At 34.9% G+C, this 25,670-nt stretch overlaps 1 protein-coding gene across 1 annotated transcript in view; it reads left to right on the forward strand.

Annotated features, from left to right (window-relative positions):
- Positions 1-2,395: 2,395 nt before the first annotated feature.
- Positions 2,396-25,670, forward strand: part of LOC145288909 (putative nuclear hormone receptor HR3) — a 938,903-nt gene continuing 915,628 nt past the window's right edge. The window contains exon 1 of the mRNA XM_080136367.1: positions 2,396-2,480. The gene's annotated coding sequence lies outside the window, so the exon portion shown is untranslated. The remainder of the gene's footprint in view (positions 2,481-25,670) is intronic.

Raw genomic sequence — 25,670 nt, forward strand, 5'->3', positions numbered from 1 at the left:
ACCATTATCACTGCATGATCAGCGTTCCCGAGTGGGGTGTTAGCATTTGTTATACAATCATTGGGAACTGTGGTCAGAAACAGATTTAGAAGTGATGCATGTTGTTCTTGCTGGTCAGGGAAACGGGTTGGAAACGTAACCATTTGTGATAGGGAGTGAGATATAGCAAAACTATGTGTTGTGCTGCCGACTGCATCTGTGTAAGTAGAGAATCCAAACCAGTTTTTGTGGTGGACATTAAAGTCACTGAATACATGTACTTGTGCGCTAGTGTCAAGGGAGAGTGCTGTGTCTATGCTGTCAGAGACTTTGTTTATTATGGTGCAGTCCTAGGTCGAGGGAGAGCAGTAGAGAAAATAAAAGTAGCTAATGTTATGTTGTATGTTTAGTCTAAAGCACATAAAGGCTTGATCGTCCGATTCTAGGTTTGTTTTTCTAGTCAGGGGGAGGGTGTTACGAATGTAGACTCCAAGTCCGTGCATATGTCTATCAGAGTCCTTACGGCAGAGTGGGAGATAACCAGGCATATTAAAGTAGTTAGAGGGGATGGAGGAGGGTAGGTTAGTCTCACTTAGTGCTAAGATATCCGGGGTATTTGTTAGGAGAAATGCTTCAACATCAGCTAAATTAGTTCTAAGCCCACGGATGTTCGTGAATGCAAGCCTCAAGGGAGGAGGCAACTTGGATTTTTTTGTCTCTAAGCCTTGTTTAAGCTTATTTTTGGATTGTTTTTATAGAGTTTCAGTTAGTTAGGTAAGGGGGAGCTGAACAAGAGCTTATGCAGGGTATCAGACATACAACACAAGTAGACCATCAGCTGACCTTTCTTCAACTAGGACTGTGGCCTTAGGAAAGCCCATCGGGAATGAGTGCAGGGTCCCTTTCCGTGCGCAACATGACACTACAAACATCCCGATATTATACAACTGTTGATGGAGCAGCCGCTCTAAGCGCTACCAAAGAGTTAGGGCCCCTGTACTACCAGTCAGAAACAGCAGCCAGGAACTGTCAATCCGGTACCCTCAACCCATCAGAAGAAGGTCAACCCAATCTAATTGCACAGGCATACTCAAGCACTCCCAAGTGCCCAGCTTTGAGGGGTAGGATGTGTCAGGAGTGGGGAAAACGGCATTCATTGCCCTAGACAAGAAACAAGATCTACCACTGAGTTTTTTGCCGAATCACTGTGATAGCGTCTCTGTGCCTGACTAATAGGCAAAGAAGGAGTATGGAAGCCGGGCGATAGACAGAGCCTATCTACTCCTTAAGAAGTTTAGGTTTGCAGACCGGTAATTTGTTTGAGTCACCAGCTCTAGGAAGGTTGTCATCCAAGACTGGAGAAGCCTCCCTCTCCTTAAGTTTAGTTTCAGAGTTTTCCTTCTCCTAGACGGATGATCTGGGAAGATCTACTGGGTCCATCAGCCCTGAGAGTGTTTGCTCTGCGCCTGGGTCCTAATCCAGGTATTTCTGCGACCCCGCGTGGTTAGTTAATGTTACAGGGTTAGTTTGTAGAGGTTATATATCTAATGAATAGTTACACTCCTCAAAGTGATTTAGGGACATTGCTATTTCATTGTTACTAAGGAAAAAAACAAACAAAAAAAAAAAACTCATGCAGTGGAAGCAACTATGTGAGTAGGCTTGTTAGAAAGGCGTTAGTGTGGATTTTTTTGCAGAACTTGGAGTCAGAAGTTCGAATTGAGTTTTTAGATTTATTTTTTAACAAAAGTACGAATAAAATTTCTCACTTCTGTTTCAAATGACATTTTTGTGGTCTATGAAACATCTAAAATTCTTTGATTTGTATATTCTTATTAATATTGTGTGAGTTTGTAATTATCTGTACATTAAACAAATAAATAAATGAAATTTTTGTTTTTATTTCTAGTCGTTCAGGAGTGAACAGACAACATTCAGTTCTGCCACTGCAATTTATTGGCCATTAGACAACTGGAAATTATGAAAAGATCAAGAAAAAAAATTCTTTTCAAATAAATATGAAAAATATTTGAGTAATTACAGAGTTATCTCCCTTAGATTTGTTTATCTTCGTTTAACCTATTTTTGTCTTCGTCTGTTGAACGAGATCGGAATTTTTTGATAATGAAAGAAATATTTTCTGACTTTTGTTCTTTCTCTTATTTTTATTTGTAACCGCATAACATACGTCGCATTAGCTTGTAGGTTTTTAAAAGGCAAAAAATAAAATATGGCAATTATTTCTTCTATTTTTCTTTTTAATTTATCACGGATATAAAAATAACCAAACAACAAAGAAAATAAAAAACGGCAATTATTACAAATATTTTATCATTAAAAGATAAAGGCCACAAAATATGTCGAGAGATACAGGAGTTCAGTATGAAAGAGAGAGAGAGAGAGAGAGAGAGAGAGAGAGAGAGAGAGAGAGAGAGAGAGAGAGAGAGATATCATATATTAATGTGTGTGAGAGAGCAGTTTTGTTTATACATGAGAAAAGGGTGAGTACTTTTTATTATTGTTATACCATCATGTTTTTTTACTTTTCTCCATTGAGCCTGGACTTCATTTTGGAATATCCTTTTAATTTTGGCCTTTTATAAATTTTCATACAAACTTTAGTTTTCGATTTATGTGCCACTGCCACACACACACACACACACACACACACACACACACACACACACACACACACACACACACACACACACACACACGCACGCACACACACACACACATATAGCTGTATGTGTGTAAGGATATACATTAATAAAAAACAGTGTGTGTATGTGCATGTATATCTGAACGCATACGAGAGAGAAAAGAGAGTGTTTACATGTGTGCGTGAGTGTGTATGTGTGTGCGTGAGTGTGTATGTGTGTGTGTGTGTGTGTGTGTGTGTGTGTGTGTGTGTGTGTGTATACATTTTACCGCTTCCCATGTGGGGGTACCAAATTGGTTAAAAGGGAAAATTATCCCCAACTCGCATTTAGGTAAAAATGCACTTTCGTAAATAATTGAATTCATTCAAAACATATCGCTAAAACCAAAACAAAACAACATCTATATATATATATATATATATATATATATATATATATATATATATATATATATATATATATATATACATATATATATATATACATATATATACATATATATATATAGATATATATACATATATATATATATATATATATATATATAAGTAAATTTTTGGTACAGCAGAATGGAAGGAGAAATTTCAGAGGAAACATAATTAATTTAAATACCAAAAAAAAAACAAAGAAATGGGCAGGTGAAATTAAAATTTTCCCTAAGGCCTTATCGTCTGACCCTCTAAGAGGAAACGTCAGAATGATAGATTAAAAACTAAGAAAACGAATGAGGGAAGAGGGGAATTTTGGTTACAGTTGGAAGAACAGTAGAGAAAAAAAAAAAAAAAAAAAAAAAAAAAAAAAATCTCACTGTTCAGGTGGTTTTAAATCAATGAATATCTCCAACTGATGTCTAAGAATCTTTTGTCTACACAGGCTAGGTCGAGAGTTGTTAATAACTAACGCCTCAATGATATTGAGATGATAGTTCGACCTAGCACTGTATAAAACAGAAAACCACCCATCGGAATATTGATCGGCACACCTATTTATACTCAACAGGTGATCGCCGATGGCAGACTCATGAGCCTGTGAGTGCCCGGATGCTCTCGAAACCTGGTGTAGTCGAATATCCCGAGGGATATGTTGGGATATTCTCATTTCTAATCTTTGGGACGTTTTGCCAACGTAGTCAGCTCCACACTGACAAACGAATTTATAAACAACAGAGTTCTTTTGAATGGTTGGCAAAACATCTTTACGAAAAGAAGAGAAAAAGGTTCGAGTTGTGTAAACTACTCTAAGCATAGTAGCTGGAAAACATCGTTGAGTAGCAGAAGAAATCCTTTTAACAATATGAAGGCCATCAGGACCCAACCATGGTAATTTTAGATAAATGGGACAACGTGATGGACCAATATGTTTACCGCTATTAAATGTAGTAATTTTACGTTCAATAGTAGATTTTATTATATTAATGGGATATCCATTATTAAGAAAAATAGTTGTAATTTCACTAAGTTCCGTATCAAGACGGTTTGGTGAACAAATCATAAGCGCACGATGCGTAAGAGCGCTAATGAGGTTTATTTTTCTAGACTGAGGGGCAAAAGAAAACCAATTAAGATAGAGCCCTGTAAATGTAGGTTTTCTATAAACAGAGGTCTCAAACGTAGTACCAACTTTAGAAACACGAACGTCGAGGAATGGGAGAGAGCTACAGTCTTCAACCTCCATAGTAAATTGTAAAGATGGATGCAGGTTGCAAAGAAGACGAAGAAACTGTTCAGCTTCGCTCCGAGAGGGAAAGCATGCAAAAGTATCATCAACGTAGCGTGTGTAGAATGCTGGCTTAATAATTTTGGAAAATAATTCGTTTTCCAAAAATCCAACGAAAATGTTGGCTAACGAAGGACCAAGAGGGCTACCCATTGATATCCCATCAATTTGACGGTACATAATGTTGTTGAAACTAAAGGAGACTGATTTAGTAGCAAGTTCCATTAGTTCAACAAAAATTCGTTCAGGAAATTGTGGAGATTTTAAGGGGCCACGGTATAGATAGTCAGCACAAATACCAATGGTTTCATCCAAAGGTATATTAGTATAAAGACTATTAATATCAAAGGAAGCCAAGAACTCGGTATTTTTAGATAAAGGTAATTTTTGTATCTGAGATACGAATTGAAAAGAATCAGAGATACAATGGACCGAATAAAAAGAAAGCACAGGTTTAAGAAGGTCAACTAGCCATTTACCAAGTTCGTGTTGTGCAGAACCCAACATAGATAAAATGGGTCGCAAAGGAATGTTGGGTTTATGGACCTTGGGTAAACCGTACATTCTAGGCCTTTGAGAACCGATGGGTCGGATTCTATCATAGATCTCCTTAGAAATAAATCCGCTTTTATGAAGTTGAAGAAATCTTTTCTGGATTTTTATTTCCATACGAAAAGTATCATCATGGCATAAATCACCCAAACGGAGAAACTTACTTTTATCGTCCAAGATTTGTAACATTTTGGAGATATAATCCGTTTTGTTAAGTATAACAACGCCCGATCCTTTATCCGGGCGAGAAAGGTAAATGTCGGGATTAGACCTAATTAATTTTGCAGCTTCAAAATGATTTTTCTGCCAAATAAAATCACTAGATTTAGTATTTATGGCAGAAAACCTCCGACCTAATTCGCCCAACTGAATTTTAACACTAGTTAATTCATCAGTAGAGATAGGCGAATGGTGTTTTAATTGAGTATACAATAATTCAATTTCACTAAATACTGAGATTTTATCAACAGAAGGGGGAGGAATGCAAAATTGTAAGCCAGCAGATAAAACAAATTCTTCTGTAGTGGACAAAACATGAGAAGAATAATTAAATATATGTTTATCCAAATTTGTTATAATCCCAAACTTCTTAGTAATTAAATTTTTTAAATATTTATCATAAGAAGAAGTACATTTAATACGGGTAAAATTATCGCCGATGGATAAAAACCTAGAAAAACGGAGTTTATCAAAGAAAGATAGTTCTTTCCAAACCATGGCCCAAAGAAAAAGGTGTTTACTACGTAACGAATTATATGTATCAGAATTAAACAGGATTTCATCTTGTAGGAAAACACGTTGAACTGCCAATGTATTTCTACATTTAATTTTAGAAATACGATTGCAAATATAACCGGGAGCAACATGATTTAGGCGGCAAGATTTAAGAAATTCCATCCTACACTTCAAAACGATTAACTTATTTTTAATACGTATAACTTTGTTTAACGTTTTGATAAATTGTGAGTTGTACCGACCTCGAAAATATGTAAGTAAATTTTTGGTACAGCAGAATGGAAGGAGAAATTTCAGAGGAAACATAATTAATTTAAATACCAAAAAAAAAACAAAGAAATGGGCAGGTGAAATTAAAATTTTCCCTAAGGCCTTATCGTCTGACCCTCTAAGAGGAAACGTCAGAATGATAGATTAAAAACTAAGAAAACGAATGAGGGAAGAGGGGAATTTTGGTTACAGTTGGAAGAACAGTAGAGAAAAAAAAAAAAAAAAAAAAAAAAAAAAAAAATCTCACTGTTCAGGTGGTTTTAAATCAATGAATATCTCCAACTGATGTCTAAGAATCTTTTGTCTACACAGGCTAGGTCGAGAGTTGTTAATAACTAACGCCTCAATGATATTGAGATGATAGTTCGACCTAGCACTGTATAAAACAGAAAACCACCCATCGGAATATTGATCGGCACACCTATTTATACTCAACAGGTGATCGCCGATGGCAGACTCATGAGCCTGTGAGTGCCCGGATGCTCTCGAAACCTGGTGTAGTCGAATATCCCGAGGGATATGTTGGGATATTCTCATTTCTAATCTTTGGGACGTTTTGCCAACGTAGTCAGCTCCACACTGACAAACGAATTTATAAACAACAGAGTTCTTTTGAATGGTTGGCAAAACATCTTTACGAAAAGAAGAGAAAAAGGTTCGAGTTGTGTAAACTACTCTAAGCATAGTAGCTGGAAAACATCGTTGAGTAGCAGAAGAAATCCTTTTAACAATATGAAGGCCATCAGGACCCAACCATGGTAATTTTAGATAAATGGGACAACGTGATGGACCAATATGTTTACCGCTATTAAATGTAGTAATTTTACGTTCAATAGTAGATTTTATTATATTAATGGGATATCCATTATTAAGAAAAATAGTTGTAATTTCACTAAGTTCCGTATCAAGACGGTTTGGTGAACAAATCATAAGCGCACGATGCGTAAGAGCGCTAATGAGGTTTATTTTTCTAGACTGAGGGGCAAAAGAAAACCAATTAAGATAGAGCCCTGTAAATGTAGGTTTTCTATAAACAGAGGTCTCAAACGTAGTACCAACTTTAGAAACACGAACGTCGAGGAATGGGAGAGAGCTACAGTCTTCAACCTCCATAGTAAATTGTAAAGATGGATGCAGGTTGCAAAGAAGACGAAGAAACTGTTCAGCTTCGCTCCGAGAGGGAAAGCATGCAAAAGTATCATCAACGTAGCGTGTGTAGAATGCTGGCTTAATAATTTTGGAAAATAATTCGTTTTCCAAAAATCCAACGAAAATGTTGGCTAACGAAGGACCAAGAGGGCTACCCATTGATATCCCATCAATTTGACGGTACATAATGTTGTTGAAACTAAAGGAGACTGATTTAGTAGCAAGTTCCATTAGTTCAACAAAAATTCGTTCAGGAAATTGTGGAGATTTTAAGGGGCCACGGTATAGATAGTCAGCACAAATACCAATGGTTTCATCCAAAGGTATATTAGTATAAAGACTATTAATATCAAAGGAAGCCAAGAACTCGGTATTTTTAGATAAAGGTAATTTTTGTATCTGAGATACGAATTGAAAAGAATCAGAGATACAATGGACCGAATAAAAAGAAAGCACAGGTTTAAGAAGGTCAACTAGCCATTTACCAAGTTCGTGTTGTGCAGAACCCAACATAGATAAAATGGGTCGCAAAGGAATGTTGGGTTTATGGACCTTGGGTAAACCGTACATTCTAGGCCTTTGAGAACCGATGGGTCGGATTCTATCATAGATCTCCTTAGAAATAAATCCGCTTTTATGAAGTTGAAGAAATCTTTTCTGGATTTTTATTTCCATACGAAAAGTATCATCATGGCATAAATCACCCAAACGGAGAAACTTACTTTTATCGTCCAAGATTTGTAACATTTTGGAGATATAATCCGTTTTGTTAAGTATAACAACGCCCGATCCTTTATCCGGGCGAGAAAGGTAAATGTCGGGATTAGACCTAATTAATTTTGCAGCTTCAAAATGATTTTTCTGCCAAATAAAATCACTAGATTTAGTATTTATGGCAGAAAACCTCCGACCTAATTCGCCCAACTGAATTTTAACACTAGTTAATTCATCAGTAGAGATAGGCGAATGGTGTTTTAATTGAGTATACAATAATTCAATTTCACTAAATACTGAGATTTTATCAACAGAAGGGGGAGGAATGCAAAATTGTAAGCCAGCAGATAAAACAAATTCTTCTGTAGTGGACAAAACATGAGAAGAATAATTAAATATATGTTTATCCAAATTTGTTATAATCCCAAACTTCTTAGTAATTAAATTTTTTAAATATTTATCATAAGAAGAAGTACATTTAATACGGGTAAAATTATCGCCGATGGATAAAAACCTAGAAAAACGGAGTTTATCAAAGAAAGATAGTTCTTTCCAAACCATGGCCCAAAGAAAAAGGTGTTTACTACGTAACGAATTATATGTATCAGAATTAAACAGGATTTCATCTTGTAGGAAAACCCGTTGAACTGCCAATGTATTTCTACATTTAATTTTAGAAATACGATTGCAAATATAACCGGGAGCAACATGATTTAGGCGGCAAGATTTAAGAAATTCCATCCTACACTTCAAAACGATTAACTTATTTTTAATACGTATAACTTTGTTTAACGTTTTGATAAATTGTGAGTTGTACCGACCTCGAAAATATGTAAGTAAATTTTTGGTACAGCAGAATGGAAGGAGAAATTTCAGAGGAAACATAATTAATTTAAATACCAAAAAAAAACAAAGAAATGGGCAGGTGAAATTAAAATTTTCCCTAAGGCCTTATCGTCTGACCCTCTAAGAGGAAACGTCAGAATGATAGATTAAAAACTAAGAAAACGAATGAGGGAAGAGGGGAATTTTGGTTACAGTTGGAAGAACAGTAGAGAAAAAAAAAAAAAAAAAAAAAAAAAAATCTCACTGTTCAGGTGGTTTTAAATCAATGAATATCTCCAACTGATGTCTAAGAATCTTTTGTCTACACAGGCTAGGTCGAGAGTTGTTAATAACTAACGCCTCAATGATATTGAGATGATAGTTCGACCTAGCACTGTATAAAACAGAAAACCACCCATCGGAATATTGATCGGCACACCTATTTATACTCAACAGGTGATCGCCGATGGCAGACTCATGAGCCTGTGAGTGCCCGGATGCTCTCGAAACCTGGTGTAGTCGAATATCCCGAGGGATATGTTGGGATATTCTCATTTCTAATCTTTGGGACGTTTTGCCAACGTAGTCAGCTCCACACTGACAAACGAATTTATAAACAACAGAGTTCTTTTGAATGGTTGGCAAAACATCTTTACGAAAAGAAGAGAAAAAGGTTCGAGTTGTGTAAACTACTCTAAGCATAGTAGCTGGAAAACATCGTTGAGTAGCAGAAGAAATCCTTTTAACAATATGAAAGCCATCAGGACCCAACCATGGTAATTTTAGATAAATGGGACAACGTGATGGACCAATATGTTTACCGCTATTAAATGTAGTAATTTTACGTTCAATAGTAGATTTTATTATATTAATGGGATATCCATTATTAAGAAAAATAGTTGTAATTTCACTAAGTTCCGTATCAAGACGGTTTGGTGAACAAATCATAAGCGCACGATGCGTAAGAGCGCTAATGAGGTTTATTTTTCTAGACTGAGGGGCAAAAGAAAACCAATTAAGATAGAGCCCTGTAAATGTAGGTTTTCTATAAACAGAGGTCTCAAACGTAGTACCAACTTTAGAAACACGAACGTCGAGGAATGGGAGAGAGCTACAGTCTTCAACCTCCATAGTAAATTGTAAAGATGGATGCAGGTTGCAAAGAAGACGAAGAAACTGTTCAGCTTCGCTCCGAGAGGGAAAGCATGCAAAAGTATCATCAACGTAGTGTGTGTAGAATGCTGGCTTAATAATTTTGGAAAATAATTCGTTTTCCAAAAATCCAACGAAAATGTTGGCTAACGAAGGACCAAGAGGGCTACCCATTGATATCCCATCAATTTGACGGTACATAATGTTGTTGAAACTAAAGGAGACTGATTTAGTAGCAAGTTCCATTAGTTCAACAAAAATTCGTTCAGGAAATTGTGGAGATTTTAAGGGGCCACGGTATAGATAGTCAGCACAAATACCAATGGTTTCATCCAAAGGTATATTAGTATAAAGACTATTAATATCAAAGGAAGCCAAGAACTCGGTATTTTTAGATAAAGGTAATTTTTGTATCTGAGATACGAATTGAAAAGAATCAGAGATACAATGGACCGAATAAAAAGAAAGCACAGGTTTAAGAAGGTCAACTAGCCATTTACCAAGTTCGTGTTGTGCAGAACCCAACATAGATAAAATGGGTCGCAAAGGAATGTTGGGTTTATGGACCTTGGGTAAACCGTACATTCTAGGCCTTTGAGAACCGATGGGTCGGATTCTATCATAGATCTCCTTAGAAATAAATCCGCTTTTATGAAGTTGAAGAAATCTTTTCTGGATTTTTATTTCCATACGAAAAGTATCATCATGGCATAAATCACCCAAACGGAGAAACTTACTTTTATCGTCCAAGATTTGTAACATTTTGGAGATATAATCCGTTTTGTTAAGTATAACAACGCCCGATCCTTTATCCGGGCGAGAAAGGTAAATGTCGGGATTAGACCTAATTAATTTTGCAGCTTCAAAATGATTTTTCTGCCAAATAAAATCACTAGATTTAGTATTTATGTTCTCAAATCGGTTCTCAAAGGCCTAGAATGTACGGTTTACCCAAGGTCCATAAACCCAACATTCCTTTGCGACCCATTTTATCTATGTTGGGTTCTGCACAACACGAACTTGGTAAATGGCTAGTTGACCTTCTTAAACCTGTGCTTTCTTTTTATTCGGTCCATTGTATCTCTGATTCTTTTCAATTCGTATCTCAGATACAAAAATTACCTTTATCTAAAAATACCGAGTTCTTGGCTTCCTTTGATATTAATAGTCTTTATACTAATATACCTTTGGATGAAACCATTGGTATTTGTGCTGACTATCTATACCGTGGCCCCTTAAAATCTCCACAATTTCCTGAACGAATTTTTGTTGAACTAATGGAACTTGCTACTAAATCAGTCTCCTTTAGTTTCAACAACATTATGTACCGTCAAATTGATGGGATATCAATGGGTAGCCCTCTTGGTCCTTCGTTAGCCAACATTTTCGTTGGATTTTTGGAAAACGAATTATTTTCCAAAATTATTAAGCCAGCATTCTACACACGCTACGTCGATGATACTTTTGCATGCTTTCCCTCTCGGAGCGAAGCTGAACAGTTTCTTCGTCTTCTTTGCAACCTGCATCCATCTTTACAATTTACTATGGAGGTTGAAGACTGTAGCTCTCTCCCATTCCTCGACGTTCGTGTTTCTAAAGTTGGTACTACGTTTGAGACCTCTGTTTATAGAAAACCTACATTTACAGGGCTCTATCTTAATTGGTTTTCTTTTGCCCCTCAGTCTAGAAAAATAAACCTCATTAGCGCTCTTACGCATCGTGCGCTTATGATTTGTTCACCAAACCGTCTTGATACGGAACTTAGTGAAATTACAACTATTTTTCTTAATAATGGATATCCCATTAATATAATAAAATCTACTATTGAACGTAAAATTACTACATTTAATAGCGGTAAACATATTGGTCCATCACGTTGTCCCATTTATCTAAAATTACCATGGTTGGGTCCTGATGGCCTTCATATTGTTAAAAGGATTTCTTCTGCTACTCAACGATGTTTTCCAGCTACTATGCTTAGAGTAGTTTACACAACTCGAACCTTTTTCTCTTCTTTTCGTAAAGATGTTTTGCCAACCATTCAAAAGAACTCTGTTGTTTATAAATTCGTTTGTCAGTGTGGAGCTGACTACGTTGGCAAAACGTCCCAAAGATTAGAAATGAGAATATCCCAACATATCCCTCGGGATATTCGACTACACCAGGTTTCGAGAGCATCCGGGCACTCACAGGCTCATGAGTCTGCCATCGGCGATCACCTGTTGAGTATAAATAGGTGTGCCGATCAATATTCCGATGGGTGGTTTTCTGTTTTATACAGTGCTAGGTCGAACTATCATCTCAATATCATTGAGGCGTTAGTTATTAACAACTCTCGACCTAGCCTGTGTAGACAAAAGATTCTTAGACATCAGTTGGAGATATTCATTGATTTAAAACCACCTGAACAGTGAGATTTTTTTTTTTTTTTTTTTTTTTTTTTTTTTTCTCTACTGTTCTTCCAACTGTAACCAAAATTCCCCTCTTCCCTCATTCGTTTTCTTAGTTTTTAATCTATCATTCTGACGTTTCCTCTTAGAGGGTCAGACGATAAGGCCTTAGGGAAAATTTTAATTTCACCTGCCCATTTCTTTGTTTTTTTTTGGTATATATATATATATATATATATATATATATATATATATATATATATATATATATATATATATATATAGGAACAATCAATACAGCAGAAAATAAATGTTTAGCTGATATAATCCAAGGTAAACTTTGATTTAATATAACTATTAATATTTATATATTAATGAATTAATCCCAACCAAATAAAAAAAGCTCAATACAGACACAATAGAAAGTAGAGCTTATTATAGGGGAAAATAACGGAATTTAAAACTGTAAATTCAAATTTACACTTAAATTATTATTTAACAGAATACTCCAAAAACAATTTTCAAAGTCCTTATTCCGTGGAGTTTCAAAGAATGCCACTCTTGCTATTCTACTCATTAGCAAATTATAATTTTAGCAAAGCTAGAATTTTACTGGTTGATACATTAGATGAAACAACAATTTATGATATTTAGTCATAAATTGCAAAAAACAGTTAAAAAATATATAGACATGAAACAGGTGGAAAAAGTGTACAAACCAGGAATAACATTTTAGTGTGGTTAATGACTCCTTCATTGGTAATCCGAAAGGCGAAAGGAAATTCTTTTTAAGAAGCAAAATCTCCAGAAGGAAGACTTTTATAATTCATAATTAAAAGTAAAATTCATTTTAAAATAAAGAAAAAAGGGGCGAAGAAGAGAAAAGAAAAATAAAGGGGTGAGGTCAGCTGACTGGTTTTACCCTTTCTTTCTCAAAACTGTATCGGGAGGGGGGATTTTAAAAAGGGAAATGGAAAATATGTATATTTAAAATAAAATTACGTTGCATTCCGTTATGTGTGTGTGTGTGGGGGGGGGAAGTGATTCAAATAAAGCAACGTTATGATATTTTTTGAAGATCCTAGATAAATAAGAGTCTGCTCTATTTGTCAATCTTTATTCGTTGATTAAACAATGACCAAGATCTGAAAATAACAGAAACAGAAACTGCGATGAGTACACATGTGACTAATAAACAAATACGTATACATGCACCATAATTGTCTGATAATCCTATATCTCCCCCCCCCCAAGTCTTTTAGTAAGGAAGCCATATGTATGTTGGCGTGAGATGCTGGACTTACTGATTGAAAAAGACTTATATAAAACTTGAAAACAAAGAAACATAATGAACTGTTCGGTATAGTGTAAATGGGTAGATTCCACTGTACTTAGGAATCAACTGATGTGCACTAAGAGTGCATGAATGTCATTTATGTGTTTTTTCACATAACAAAGTCCTTTTGTCACTCTGGGGCATGTTTCACACGGCTGGAGCATCTCGGCGGAGAAGGTGTATCCTCAACTGCTGGTGACGGGACATGATCCGTTTCAACCCGAGGGGGTCCAAGAGGAAGGTCTAGTGGCCTGACATCTGGGAATTGTGGCTCCTCTGGCGCACTGGAATATGTGCAGGCGTCTCACACGATGGTGCCATGGTTGGAGAATTTGCAGGCGGAGGTGGCCTGTTGGGTAGCCTACTGACATGTTACACAGGCGTAGATTTGCTAGGTCTTGGAGCTGTGCCCGGAGCCACAGCAGTTGGTACTATAGGTTGTGGCATGTAAGCTGATGGTTGGCGTAGTCCTACATCCGAGTCTATGGTGAGTCTCTTTGGTTTAACCTGCATTGGAATATATTTGCGTAAGAATTTCCTGTTTCGCAGAGTAACCCGTCTCGAACCATCAATGCGCACAACATATTGGTCAAACTGATGAACGTTGGCAACCACCCCTGTCTTGTCCCACTTGTGGGGAAATGGCCCAATTTGGTTTTGGAGACAAACTATTTTTCGTTGCGGAGCCCGATCTTGATCATAAATAAGAGTCTGCTCTATTTGTCAATCTTTATTCGTTGATTAAACAATGATCAAGATCTGAAAATAACAGAAACAGAAATTGCGATAAGTACACATATGACTAATAAACAAATACGTATACATGCACCATAATTGTCTGATAATCCTATACTAGAGACTAATCATTCCCTCTGGTTACAGTTCAAACCGAACCTGAATGATCTCCAAGATCTTGAAATGGAATGTTGAGTGAGCGCAACTCAAGATTGAAAATGAGTTCGTGCTGAAGTTTGCCGCACATGATGGGCTTTTAATGAGATGGTCAGCGATTGAAGACCTGTATGTGTTGTCAAATACATCTGTTGCTCAGTATGTCTCATTTTGCTAGGCACGGGTTGTTGGCATCTTCCATCCAATCTCAATGCTGTTTGACCCACATAGCTGGCACCGCAACTACATTCAAACTTGTAAATTATATTATTATTATGATGGGGGGGGGGGGGTGAACATTCTTTTCGAGAAAATAGCATCAAGGTTTTCGTAAAGAACATAACATGCACATTTGAAGCAAAATAACATTTTTTGCATCGTTGAGGTGATTTGTTTGGCAAATTTCTCACTTACTGTCCACCAACAATAGTAAATGGAAATATATTGGACATTTATTTACTGTTTGAATTTTAATTTCAGAAAATGCGACTATTTTTCTTTTAATAACTGATCTAATCACTTCAAGAGGGTATCCATTCTTGGATAGGGTATCAATAATTATTTTAAATTCCTCATCCAATTTTGATTTTGAACAAATCATAAGTGCACGATGTGTTAGGGTCCAAATTAAATTGATCTTGCGTTTTGGGGGGCAAAATGAATCCCAGCGCGTATACAGTCACAAATATGTAGATTTGTGGTGTATTGATGTAAGGTAACTAGATGATGTTTTTGTTACTAATACATCAAGGAAAGCGATGGACGAGTTACACTCTCCTTCATAAGTATACTTTAACACGGGATGCATTTTATTGAGTAGGGAAAAAAAAATGATTGGAAAAAAATGATTATATATGTATATATATATATATATATATATATATATATATATATATATATATATATATATATATATATACATATATATATATATATATATATAGCAGTTAAGCTACACAGAATTTTCTGTATTTTATCGCCATAGGAACATATTAAGCCAAAATTTCAATTTAACGAGTCCTTTATGAGGATGAAATGTATAAAAGTCTGTGTAGTTTAATTGTTATATATATATTTTAAAATTTACTCTCTCATCGATTTCGATGTATGAGATTCCACCACAACAATTAAGTTGTTTGGAAATCCAAAGATGATTTGTTTATAGTGGTGAAGACTTTGTGTAGAAACAACCACACTTTTTGGTATTACTGCTAATCTTTGTTGGCACAAATGATTGCCACAAGACAGAGCAGACAACAGACAGTAGACCGTAGGTTTTTACATAAGAGTTTATCTTCTCCTAATGCATGTCTTAATGAAGACTGGGGTCGCATCTCTCCCAGTTAATTAATGCACCCCCAGATACCAATCTGGAAATTTTTATACAGCGCCCAGCTTTTCCAAACGGTCACCCATCTGATACTGGCCAGGCTCATCATTGCTTAACTTCGGTGATCTGATGAGAACCAGTGTGTCAATGTGATTGTATTGTGTGTGTGTGTGTGTGTGTGTTTATATTTTATAAGCATGTTATATATTTTACATGATATTATATTGCTATTAGCAGTAGTGCAATAAAAAAAAAAAAGTTCTTATGTATCAGCAGGTCAATTTTTATTGCTATATTGATTATGGTCCTAGCCAATAATGCCGATCTTTTTACCTGGCAAATTAATCAATAAACATTCCTATGCAATGAATACCTGGCATATTGCATTAAACAAACACACTATTCGTGAAAAAATAAAATAAAAAATATTTATACATGGATTCGTACTTCTGCTCAGGATCAGAGATCTATGCACTCTGCTTAGCATCAAGGTGATACTATGAATAATTCTACTTCCTATTTAAAATTAGGAGTGATTCAATCTGATAAAATATAGTGTAGATTAGCTGATGCACTCGTCAATAATTGCAAATAGATTAGAATTATAATTGTCAACATTTCATCCTTTACATTTATTCATATAACTTTACTAAACTAAATATTAACTATTATTATCATTTTTGTAAAATAAAAACCAAATAAAAAGTTAGAAGCTTGCATAGAAGTTTCTGTGAAATTGTTGAATATATATTGCGACGTTATTATCATTAACTAAAACAAGTTTTTTTTTAAATAACATATTTCAATTGAATATGTGGTGCTTCTATATTATAATAACGAAAAAATATTGAATTTCAAGTAAAAGAAATAATACCTACGTAATTATCATGTCGCAAATAGTAACATATTCAAAATTAGGGAAAACGATAAGGTAGAAAAATAATTATTAATGAAAAATAGTTTTCGATAAAGTTTAGACAAAGAATAAAATTTGTCCGACATTTTGAATTACGTTCATTACATGACGAAAGCAACAGAATTTAATTATCTCCCCTGTCAACTTATCTCCTTTGTTTAATTATCTCCCCTGTCAACTTATCTCCTTTGTTGTAAACGTAACATAGTGATTTAGTTTCATTTCACAAATTTCTTTTTTCATTAATAATTATTTTTCTATCTTATCATGTTTCGTAATTTTTGGATATGTTACTATTTGAGATCTGATAATTACGTAGGTACCATTTGTTTCACTTGAAATTCAATATTTTTTCGCTATTATTATATGTTTACAAATTGAAAGGAATAATTTTTAGATCGGAAATAACAGGTCTCACTTTTGTTAGTTTAATTCACACGGAGTTGTCATTTTGTCCAAAGCTTTCACATCTAAATTTTTGTAGAAAGATTTGTGAGTCGCGGTGGTTAATAGCACAAACTGAAAACCTGCGTGAGCCAAGTTCGAATCCAGTTCATTCCACAGAAAGACTTTCACGAAAACCAACATTGAGTTTGTGTCTACTCTCCTAGAAAGACAGAGTTAATTTCTTCCTCGACACTTGAACTTAAAATGTGGTCTTACAAAATATATTTATCATCGTAAGTATTTAAGAAGCAATTTCTTCTTACTTCAAGTATTAACTGAACATATGGTTTTACATGATAATCATTGCTAATTTTTTCAGACTGAATGGTTGGTGGATGTGTACTACAAGATTGAAACAGAACATTTATATATAGCAACAGACCTTAAGAGCTGACAATTAACTTGATGGATTCAATTCTTAAGGAGGATGGGAATCCAGAATGAATTGATTCACGAGTGGTTCTTCTGGCAGCTTACACAAGAGACCCTCGATACATTTTTGAATGTCTAATTGATGTCATGGCTTATGTTCGGTGAATGGGCTAAGCCAACTTCTTTATCACTTTCATGACAAATCAAAAGTGAAAATTATAGAAAATTTTCTACAAGGACAAGAACCTCAGGATCGTTCAGATATTGTTGCCAGGATCTTTAGACAGAAGCTAAAAAAGCTAATGGAATTTATTAAAAAAGGAGGATTTGGCAGGTTGAGGGCTTTCCTGTATAGAATTGAATACCCAAAAGAAAGGATTACCGCATGCACACATCCTCACCTGGCAGGCTCCAGAGGACAAAGGTCAACCAGTACAAATAGCTCTGCATATCTGCAAAGAGGAAGACCCTGATCTCTGCATATCTGAAGATATGCAGAGATCTCTGACAAAGAGGAAGACCCAGACCTTCACGAAAATGTGATGGCACATATGGTGCACAGACTTTGTTGACCATTGAATTCAAGTTGCCCATGTATGATCGACAACAAATGCTCCAAAAAATATCCTAAAGAATTTCTTCAGTGTACCGAGCAAGGCCAGGACTCTTATCCCAAGTACAGGTGAAGGAAACAAGATGGAGGTCAGATTGGTACAATAAAGATGAAGAAAAGTGGTTGGCATGTTCATCAAGAAATCACAAACTAGTAGATTGTTCCCTACAAAAGGGTCCTCTTTCAGCAGTTCAATGCTCACATTAATGTAGAAATTTGTACCTGAGTGTAAAGCAAAGTCCCGCAATAGTTGATTAATAAAAATTAAAGTGACTTAGTAATTGTGAGTAGTTTGCAGAATAGTTTAAATAAGAGTTTTAAAAGTGTGAATCGAACATTGATTTAACGTAAGTGGCGAATCAAGGGTGGGTGGGGTTTGATTGGCCACCAAGCATCACGATGGAGGAGGGAGACAAAGTACTCTCCAGTCGTGAATAAGCCTACAAAGTGTTTCTATTGTTTGGTGAGAAGAAGTACACCCTCGTTTATGGCAAAATATAGCTTTTAATTATTGACTAAAGAAGCGCTACTGTTCTGTTCTTCGGCAATATGTAGAAAACATGAATGAACTGTTCCTTAATGTTGTTTTGAGTTTAACTGTGTTTTTTTTATTACTGATTGCAAAATACACACATCCAAACGTTAGGTAACAATAACAATAAAGAGTTTCATTATATATCTTAAGCTGAATCACAGATTGATTCTGAATCACCAGGGGAAAATCGACTTTACTTATTATATCGATTAACAGTAGCCATACCTTGCTTTCTAATAAATTTTTATTTGTGTTTTTTCTTTTTCTTTAAAATATCTACAAAAAGAAAAAAACGAAGAAAAATCCACTGATCTTTTATGAGCTTTCTAATTGAAGGAGGGTAGGGGGACAGACACCAAAATACCCTTCAGTCGTGACCAAGCCTACAAAGCATACGATAGTTTAAAATAACATTAATTGGGTACCACCATCATTGAGATGGCATTTCACAGATTGAAATTTAATTGTTTACTATTAACAATTCAATTTTTATTGATGAAAGGAATTCAAACATCTCATCTATAGCTCATGCTTTTGATTGACTTATATAGTTATTTCAGGTAAAAGAGAACATTTCAATTATTGATTAAAGAAGCGCTGTCGTTCTGTTCTTTGACAGAAACCATACATTAGTTGTTTTATTAATGTTGTTTTGAGTTTAACTGTTTTTTATACTTGCCTTACTAAGTATTCCAAAAATATATCAACACACACACACACACACACACACACACACACACACACGCACACACACACACACACACACACACACACACACACACACACACACACACACACACACACACACACACACACACACACACACACAAACGTTTGGTAACAATAATAACGAAATGTAAACAATAATAATTTTAGTGACTAAACTAAGAAATAACAGTGTTGTCATATATCTTAACTAGAATTATGGATTGATTCTGAATCACCAGGGGGAAAAAAAAACTTCACTTTATTATATAAACTCGCAGGACCCGTTAACCGGCGTTGCCCGGTGGAAATCTTTCCCCCTTCCCACCTCGCAAAAAGTAAACTACACTGTATATGAACTTTTTAGATTGATAGAAACTCCCCATGTTAAGAACGGCTTTCGGAATAGACACCACCAACCTCCAACATCCTCATGGTATATCGGAACAGACCATCCCCTTTTTAGTTGGGGTGGTAGATAAATAAATTCCCCAAATTTAACCGTGAAAATCGTAGGCAGTATACCCATTCGTAATTGATATGGTTGGTGACAGTTTCGATAGGAGAGAAGTATACTTTTGTATCGCACGCGCGTGTACAAATCTGGCAGGCATTGGATTACAGTGCAGAATACATGTGTTTATATCTCTAGAAGCACTTGTCTGCATAAAATTCGAATGAGATTTTCGTAATCAGTATAGACGAATCAGTAACGAAAAATGTGGAGGTGGACGTAATGTAAAAATTTACTCCCCCCCCCACAAAAAATGTTAACGTGTGCTCGTGTAGAAGAAATCTAACCGTCTACCGTACTAGTAAGTGGCAAAAGGCAAAAGCCGTAATTGTAATGAAAAATGTAGAGTTGGTCGTAATGTGTTAATTACTCCTCTTCCAAAAAATGTTAACGTGTGCGCGTGTAAAGAAATGTAATCGTCAACCTTACTAATAAATGGCAAAAGCAAAAAAACAAGAATCAGCAAAGGTGAACATGTTTTGGTCGATTGTACATCTTTGCCACCTTGCTATCTTTGCTTTTTTAAATAAGTTATTCAGATTAAATTAAAGCTTCACGATATCTTTTTTTATTATTAAATTTTTAGGTGGAAGCACAGAATAGTTACTAAACACCCTGTTCTCCCTATGTTAAGAATGGCTTTCAAAATACTAGCGTTATTATTTCAGCACGGGGCAGGAGAGCACAAGAACCCATGTATTTGTTTCATGGCAGGTTTTTGTTTTAGGGAGGTGGGGCGATATTAGTAACTGTCGATATCGAAATACCCTGGCCAAATCATTGCGAAAGAAATCATCCGCGTCCGTCCAATTAAAACATCGAATTAGAAACTTGAAAACAAAATGAAACAAACTTTATTTTCATTATTAACAGAGAAGATGTATTTCCCCTGTTATTATTTTAGTAAGAATGAATTACAAATTCGTTATTTTTCTTACTAAAATGAAATAAAAATAATGAATTCTTTTCTTTTTTTCATGCGTACTTGAATAAAATTCACTGAAAATGTAAGCAATAAATAATACTACGCTATTGGCCAAATAACACATCAAATAAGTAATAAACAAGAATTATGTGATCTTGGCTCGAAGGCCAAGGAATTAAAAGCTCCCAAAACTTTCAATCGTTTAAATTAACTGAGAAATTGCTAAGAATTTTAAAACCATGAATTGTTATTCGATAGAAGGCTTTACCTATTTCGTCTATTTTTTGTAAACAATGCAATTTTAATCGTTTGTTCATATTTACTTCGCGACTTCTCAGAAGCATTTAAATAGAAAGTCCCGGCTTTAAAATTGTTAGCAAATTGTCATAATAAAAATAAAGTTCGTTTCATTTTGTTTTCGAATTTCCGATTCGACGTTTAAGTTTTATGGACGCGAACGATTATTTTTAGCGGTGATTTGACCATTGTAATCTGATAATAAATGAGAATTTGGTAAGAATATTAAAACCGTGAATTTTTATTCGGCAGTTTAAAGGCTTTACTTATTTCGTTTCTTTTGTGTAAACAAAGCAATTTTAATTTTTTGTTAATAGTTGCAAGCATATACGGAGAAAACTGTGTTTGTATATGAATTATTTTACTTGCGCAAGTTAGTTCCATGAAATTATATGAGCGGTTTATACTTTTTTTTTAGTGCTCGCTATTGTGTATTGCGAATAGCGACAGAATAGTAGATAATCGATGTAGGAAAATCAGACAGTATTTATGCAAGTTTTTACCAGTGAGTGTCTGTGGCGTTATATGAGGTTAGCAATATGTAAATGTCTGTTTTGAATGATTTATAATCGGTTAATGTTAATGTCTCCGATGGAGGGCGACGCCATGTTTGTCAAATTTTAGAAGTGTTCGTTAATGTAAAAATTCGTTTCATTCGGAAATATGAGAATGTCCGGTTTCAGTCAAGCGTAAAAGCCGGAACATTGTCGGGGAGAAGTTAGTAATTCTAATGCAGAACTCGGAAGGCATATGTTATGTCTATGAATGTAATCTTGCAGCTACAAAGGGTGCAATCCCACTGTAGTAGAAAAATGCAGAATCGTGCCCGGTGAGAACTGGTAGCAATGCTAGGACTAAACATATATAGAGAAAAGTAAGGACTTCTTCCTCTTATAATGTTGCGATTGTGATATAAGTTCTTCACCGATTGAATTTAACGTTTAAATATCACGACTAAATGTGTATGTAACGGCGTATAAAAGTTACATAAGATGGTGGGTAATAGTTTAGACATAATAAATTTGTATATGGCATCTTTTATTGTAAACCTATGGTAATTTGGTTCAGGGGGGTTAGGTAATTTGGTTCAGAGGGGAATTTCTACAATTAAAATATTATATACAGGATTAACAGTACTCATACTTTGTTTTCCAATCATTTTATTTATTTTTCTGTTTCCTTTAATTCAATTATACTCACTCCCGTGGTTAAATATTCGTGCTTGGGGTTTCTTGATTAAATAAACAAATAAATAAATAAATCGCAATTATTCTACATCACTAAGAAAACACAGATTCACTCTCGCTCCGCCCCCCCCCAAGTTTTTCAAACAATCTGGTTCAAATTTTGTAGAAATACTAAACAAAGCACATAAATATACACAATTATTTTATAATTTATACTGGGGAATTAGTTTTGATGTATCTTTGACGTAATATCTTGCTGTTTTTGTTATCGAACAGAGTATTCCAGAATTAATATGTAAATATTAACAGAGCTTGTACTTTACTTCACTCCCATAGTTTAATGTTGGGACCTGAAAATTCTCGATTAAATATATTTTCCCGGGCACAAATGTACATGTATTCAATAATACTGAATATATACATTCCGTAAGGAGGGAATGCATGAACTGTTAAAGTAAGTCGACAATAATCGACCAATAATTGCCAGTTTTGGAAATCTCAATTTCGAGATCTCACAACTGAATATGGAATCTAGAGATTGAGGAAATAATTGCAAGCTATGCTTTTGATTTTCGGAATTATTTGTATCGCATTGAAAATGACGTCGGGTCGTTTTTTTAACATATACATTTCTTTTAGATTATCTTTTAAAGAATACTCAACCTAGATATTTGTTTAACGTGCAATATTCTCCTTTGTGTTTCGCATTTCTGCGAAAAATACTGCAAGAAATAAATCTGGTCCAAAAGCAGGTCCAAGAACAGGGTATTGGGTTTGGATATCTGCATAACTCACCTGTAAGCAATATTTTATTTGACAGAAGCTCTGATGTGTAAACCAATTATTCTGAGTCAAACCAAGCGCAAAGAAATGGAAATGGCAGTTAAAAAGCGAATTAGAGAAGAACTGAACATGATATTGATCAAATGCTTGAGCTGAAAGAGATCTATACGAACGTCAGTATCAGATTAGTACTGAACTGGAAGTAAAATGTGACTCCTTGTTTCATCTGAGAACTATCTTTTCTGGATTATCACCACCAACAATCCTTGAAGACACAGAGAAGTTGCATCAAAAATGTAATAGTCTCCGCAACTAATATGTTGGGATTGGATGTTTCTATGTTATTTTTGGGACTTTTAAGCGGCAGCTTTCGAAAAGGAAAGTGTTATAAATCTAACAATTATGACTAAATCATCATGGCTGCTATTGAATGGCTGAAATGGATTTATCGATGGCAAGTGTAAGAAACAGTGCCAAATATATGTTATTGCACTTGAGCTGTTTTTGTTTTTAAAACCTTTACAGCTTCTGTTGTCACGGCAGAAAGAAGTTTCTTAAAACTAAAACTTATTAAAATGTCGAGATCTTGAAAGGTATATAATAAACAAGAAACACGGTGGTATATTTAGAAAAGGTATTTACATTAGTACAGAAAGATATGTTACAGAAAGACTGCTCCAAGACTATACACAGTGTGTGGAAAAATCAATATCGTCCCGAAATAAGGTCGATCACCATTACACTATAGATATTATTTAAGATCGAACATGTTGGAAGATCGCCTATCGAATTTATTGCTCTTATTAATTGTAAAACTGATTAACTTTTACAAATAAGTGAATTTCTTTCGACAAAATCTAACAAAGTCAAAATTCAATAAATAATCGGCACATATGTTAATAAAAAAAATAGTTTTCAATAAATCGGCACATCAGTTAATTTTGTAAAAATTGTTTTTCATATTCAGCATTTTCCATTGTTTTTTTTTAATCACTAAAATTATAAATCTTTAATTTCTTTTTGTCTTTCAAGAAAAATAGCAGTACTTTGTTTCGACATTGTTTTTCGTCTTTACCAGCTTCTCTCTTAAAAACAGACCATTACATAGATAAATCTACTATTGTGTAATTTTTCCTTCTCAGTTAAATCAAAATTCTCTGTCTGTGTATAACTCTGTCGGTCTGTCTGTCTGTCTGTCTGTCTGTCTGTCTGTCTCTCTCTCTCTCTCTCTCTCTCTCTCTCTCTCTGTAAATATATGTAAATACATGTATACATGGTGATCGTCACTTCTTGACAGAAGATCATCTTTCCCTTGCTTTATTGTTGATTGTTCATTCATTTCCATGTACTTTTGAAATAATTTTTTTTTGTTATTCCATTTAATACGTTTTATAATTCATATATATATATATATATATATATATATATATATATATATATATATATATATATATATATATATATATATATATATATATAAATGTTTAAAGGTACAGAATTTAAATAAAGTTTTAAATATAATGGGCGGAAGTCTCTCGAGAGCTCTTTCAGCTATCATCTCATCAGGAGAAAATCGATAGCGTAAAAATAATACTATGTCGAAAGTCAATTCAAATGCCAGTGCGATGCTGGTTATGTTGGGCGAACATCCTTGCATCTTTTGACTCGTATAAACCAGCATGTTCCATCGAAGATCAGACAAGGGAGGATGGGGACTGTAGTCTCCCTCCTTCTGCAGCCTTGGACTCTGCTATTGGCCAGCATTTGGTTGACAACCCGTGCTGTGCCGATAGATATAAAATTGAATGGTTCGAGGTGCTACATAGAGCGGACTCCAAAAACCATTTAAAATTTGTTGAGTCTGTCTCTATTGCGGTGCGGAAACCTTCTTTGTGCCGGCAGAAAGAAACATCTAACACATTGTTTCTCTTTGGGGAACTGTGAATCTTTTCTCCCGTTTTTACCCGCTCGTTGTGCCATTATTTTAATCGTTTTTTAAACGTTAATAAACTTTATTTTAGTGTCCCCGTAATTTTTGGCACATTCAATAGTTCCCCATCAGAACTCTTTAATTTCGACATAGTATTACTTTTACGCTATCGATTTTCTCCTGATGAGATGATAGCTGAAAGAGCTCTCGAGAGACTTCCGCCCATTATATTTAAAACTTTATTTAAATTCTGTACCTTTAAACATTTATATATATATATATATATATATATATATATATATATATATATATATATATATATATATATATATAAATGTTTAAAGGTACAGAATTTAAATAAAGTTTTAAATATAATGGGCGGAATCTCTCGAGAGCTCTTTCAGCTATCATCTCATCAGGAGAAAATCGATAGCGTAAAAATAATACTATGTCGAAAGTCAATTCAAATGCCAGTGCGATGCTGGTTATGTTGGGCGAACATCCTTGCATCTTTTGACTCGTATAAACCAGCATGTTCCATCGAAGATCAGACAAGGGAGGATGGGGACTGTAGTCTCCCTCCTTCTGCAGCCTTGGACTCTGCTATTGGCCAGCATTTGGTTGACAACCCGTGCTGTGCCGATAGATATAAAATTGAATGGTTCGAGGTGCTACATAGAGCGGACTCCAAAAACCATTTAAAATTTGTTGAGTCTGTCTCTATTGCGGTGCGGAAACCTTCTT

This window comes from Euprymna scolopes, chromosome 2 (assembly GCF_053919585.1).
Source record: "Euprymna scolopes isolate OS-2025 chromosome 2, ASM5391958v1, whole genome shotgun sequence".
In the NCBI taxonomy this organism is placed as follows: Eukaryota; Metazoa; Mollusca; class Cephalopoda; order Sepiida; family Sepiolidae; genus Euprymna; species Euprymna scolopes.